Here is a 5,023-nt window from a genome sequence, read left to right as displayed (position 1 = left end):
TGTCACCGCCTCATGCCCGTTACCCAGCGTCTCGTACGTCTGCTCGTCCTGCTCTCTTCATATGCGCCGGAGCGTCGGATCGCGCTTATCGTGCGCGAACTCTGGAACGTCTCCGTGCGACCACTACTCACTCACAGAATGGATTCTGCGTGTCCGAATCCTCCGCCCGCTAATGCCTGCGCCGGTTATATAAGCTAGCACTACAGCAATCCCAAGCACTCGCTCCCGCTGTATCACCTCCCCAGTTACAGACTACGCCACCCTCGCTAGCGTGATGAGAAGGCAGCGATCTCCTTACATCGCATGCATATCTGCTGTGACACAGCTGCGCGGACCGCGATTATGCTCCAGTCAGACATGGCGCACACAACTGACAACGTATCACACTCTGCGCGCGAAGAACGTCTCACACGCCCGAACAGCAGCGAACTATGGCCTCGCTGCGCGCGCTCTCGGGTCACTCGCACGCTCTTCCTTCCGAAGTCGCGCTCTGCCCAATCACGTCCGGCGATCGCTGTCGCGGGTCCGTGGCCACGTGTCAATCTCGTCGCATGTTCCGGGCGATACTCAGTGACCACTGCGTGCTGTACTCCCCTCCGGTAGTACCGCTCGCCAACTCCTCCTAGAATAACAATCCATTCCCGCTGCACCCTCCCGCCTATCATCCAGATCTTGCGATATCGTCTAATATGCAAATATAGACCGCGCTGCTATTATCACCACCTGACTCTAAAATATAATATAATAGTACTCAACGCTCTAGTACACCACTATTACCCTGGCTATACAAGCACTTCAGCACCTCGTGCCGATCATCTATAATCCGACATCCACTCCTGCTCTATGATCTGACTCTGCTGTCCGTCACCGAGACACGCGCACTGGCCGTCATACCACACTACCTGCGCAGACGCGCTAGCGATCTCTCGGGATGTCCATGACATCGCGGCCCGCCCGTCTCCATCTGTTCTCCTGTGTGATAACCGTCTAGCGTCCGCATCATGCATATAATCACCTGCCATCATATACGCTACCTTACTGATCAACCTCTTCGATACGCCTGTATGCTGAACAGCTGCGAACATGCTGATACACCCGTGCTTGCTATGGACTTCGTATGCAACTATACAATCTATGCGGGCTCTCCGGCTTTCACTAATCAGGGCTCAATCTCGACCACGATCCCTGTCACATCTTTTGTTGTTCTTATCCTTCATGAACCTCCCCTCCACCATGTCCAGCCCATATCCACGTATACGACTTCCCCACCGCTATCAAGTTGGTGACCAATGTAATCCTCAACACACTCCATACTGGTGACCCCTTACCCACTCACCACCACCACTAGTCTTACGTCGTCCTAGTCCAGCCCGACGTACTACTATCCCCTTGCGACCCCACTAACGACCAGCGGCTGCTGTTCGAGCTGATCTCGCCGCCTGCGATCACCTGCCGTTCCTGCATGTCATCAACGCCCCCAACCTGCCCACATAGTTACTGCTTACTCGATCTCATACATCTCTCCGCTGGCACTCAGCACTGCATCACCATCATCTCCTCTCATACCATCAATACCGATCACACGCGTCAAATTATAGTGACGACCGACTGTCATCAGCCTGACTAACGTTACAGGTCCTTCCCATCCACATGCCACACACCCCCCTCAGCCATCCCACATAGTTGTTACTTAACCCTGCACCCCTCAGCCATCCCACGATAGTAGTTACTTAACCTTGCACCCCTTCAGCCATCCCACATAAGTTGTTACTTAACCCTGCACCGCTCAGCCATTCCCACATAGTTGGTTACTTAACCCTGCACCCCTCAGCCATTCCCCACATAGTTGTTACTTAACCCTGCCACCCCTCAGCCATCCCACTAGTTGCTTACTTAACCCTGGACCCCTCAGCCATGCCACATAGTTGTTACTTAACCCTGCACCCTCAGCCATCCCATAGTGTTACTAACCCCTGACCCTCAGCCATCCCACATAGTTGTTACTTAACCCTGCCCACTCAGCCATGCCCACTAGTTGTACCCTTAACCCTGCACCCACCTCAGCATCCCCACAAGTTGTTACTAAACCCATTACCCCCAGCCACTCCCACATAGTTGTTACTTAACCCTGCAGACCCTCAGCATTCCCACACTATTGTTACTTAACCTGCCACCCTTCAGCCATCCCACAATAGTTGATACTTAACCCTGCACCTCAGCCATACATAGTTTTTTACTTCAACCCGTGCACCCTCAGCCATCCCACATAGTCTGTTACTTAACCCTGCACCCCTCAGCCATCCCACATAGTTGCTTACTTAACCCGGCACCCTCAGCATCCCCATGTTGTTACTTAACCCTGTCACCCTCCTCCACATAGTTGTTAGCTTAACCAGCACCCCTCAGCCATCCCACATAGTTTCTCCTATTCCTGTTCACCGTCGCCCATGGTATCAACTACTGACAGGGTGACTCTTTTGACAATACATGAAAACCTTAACTAGAGCGTGCGTCTCTGTGGATCTGTGCGTTACCCGCTGATGTACCTGCTCCCCAGCCCTTGCAATCTCCACGAGGTAGCATCATCCGGCGTGAGCTGGTATGACGGTCTCGAACGCCCTGGTTCACCGACTGGCCCAGCAGGGCAGTCAACTCCCTGATCTTCTCTCTTTATCAGGGTGTTCTATTTAATATCCCAGACTGTCTCTGCTACCGTTTAGAGTTTTTACCAGAAAGTGTGATAGGGGATAGAATGGATTGTTTTTGTATGTATAAAGATACACTGAACAAAAATATAAATTGCAACATGCAATAATTTAATAGATTTTACTGAGATACAGTTCTATGGATTTCACATGACTGGGAATACAGATAAGCATCGGTAGGTCACAGATACCTTAAAAAAAAGGTAGGGGCGTGGATCAGAGAACCAGTCAGTATCTGGTGGGACCATTTGCAGCGTGACACATCTCCTTCACATAGAGTTGATCAGGCTGTTGATTGTGGCCTGTGGCATGTTGTCCCACTCCTCTTCAATGGCTGTGTGAAGTTGCTGGATATTGGCGAGAGCTGGAACACCCTGTCATATGTCGATCCAGAGCATCCCAAACATGCTCAACGGGTTACATGTCTGGTGAGTATGCAGACCATGGAAGAACTGGGACATTTTCAGCCTCCAGGAATGGTGTACAGATCCTTGCGACATGGGGCTGTGCATTATCATGCTGAAACATGAGTGGCACAACAATGGGCCTCAGGATCTCGTCACGGTATCTCTGTGCATTCAAATTGCAATCGATAAATTGCAATTGTGTTTGTTTTCCGTAGTTTATGCCTGCCCCATACCATAACTCCACCACGGGGTACTCTGTTCACAATGCTGACATCAGCAAACCGCTTGCCCACACGACGCCATACACGTGGTCTTGAGGCCAGATGGACGTACAGCCAAATTCTCTAAAACGACATTGGAGGCGGTTTATGGTAGAGAAATTAACATTAAATTCTCTGGCAACAGCTCTGGTGGACATTCCTGCAGTCAGCATGCCAATTACACGCTCCCTCAAAACACGAGACATCTGTGGCATTGTGTTGTATGACACAACTGCACATTTTAGAGTGGCCTTTTACTTTACCCAGCACAAGGTGCACCTTGGAGTCTCTGTTCTGAGCTCTCCCTTCCGTGTGTGTGTGTGTGTGTGCGCACACACACTGGGATCTCCCCGGTGGGAAAGCAATCACTGACTCCCAGTACAGAAGCCCCTGAGGGCTCTCCCCTCTCTTCTCCGACCAGATGAGTCAGACTACAGCATGGAGAAGAGGATGAGAAGGGGGGTGGGAACTGACAGCTCCCTTTGACGCAGCACATGTGTTTTGGGTGAAACAGACCTGTTTCTATGGGGAAGAGAGGGAGACACTAGCCTGGTCAATCCATCCAGATCACATGAGTGTACGTTCTGTTTCACTACAGGGATACAGTCTGGCCACGACCACATTCAAACCATCTGAGCCCTCCACCCACCATATGGTAGACCAATCAGCACCTTCTGATAATCTGTGGGGTGGTTTAGTTGATGACGACAACGAGAAGCGTGTTACTTAACCGCCCCCTCAGCCATCCCACATAGCTTAACCCTGACTTACTACTAACCCTGACCCCTCCATCCCACATAGTTGTACTTAACCCTGACCCCTCAGCCATCCCACATAGTTGTTACTTAACCCTGCACCCCTCAGCCATCCACATAGTTTACTTAACCCTGCACCCCTCAGCCATCCCACATATGTTACTTAACCCTGACCCCTCAGCCATCCACAGATTGTTACTTAACCCTGCACCCCTCAGCCATCCCACATAGTGTTACTTAACCCTGCACCCCTCAGCCATCCCACCATAGTTGTTACTTAACCCTGCACCCCTCAGCCATCCAATAGTTGTTACTTAACCCTGCACCCCTCACCATCCACATAGTTGTTACTTAACCCTGCACCCCTCAGCCATCCCACGTTGTTACTTAACCCTGCACCCCTCAGCCATCCCACATAGTTGTTACTTAACCCTGCACCCCTCAGCCATCCACATAGTTGTTACTTAACCCGCACCCCTCAGCCATCCCATAGTTGTTAATTAACCCTGACCCCTCAGCCATCCACATAGTTGTTACTTAACCCCACCCCAGCCATCCACATAGTTGTTACTTAACCCTGCACCCCTCACCATCCACATAGTTGTTACTTAACCTGCACCCCTCAGCCATCCCACATAGTTGTTACTTAACCCTGACCCCCTCACCATCCACATAGTTGTACTTAACCCTGCACCCCTCAGCCATTCCATAGTTGTTACTTAACCCTGGCACCCCTCGACCATCCACATAGTTGTTACTTAACCCTGCACCCCTCAGCCATCCCATAGTTGTACTAACCCTGCAACCCCTCAGCCATCCACATAGTGTTACTTAACCCCTGGCACCCCTCACCATCCCACATATTGGTACTAACCCTGCCCCCTCAGCCACTCCCA

Source organism: Salvelinus sp. IW2-2015, unplaced genomic scaffold (genome assembly GCF_002910315.2).
Source record: "Salvelinus sp. IW2-2015 unplaced genomic scaffold, ASM291031v2 Un_scaffold1625, whole genome shotgun sequence".
NCBI lineage: Eukaryota > Metazoa > Chordata > Actinopteri > Salmoniformes > Salmonidae > Salvelinus > Salvelinus sp. IW2-2015.
The sequence above is the reverse complement of the archived record's forward strand: the minus strand, read 5'-3'. Positions refer to the sequence as shown.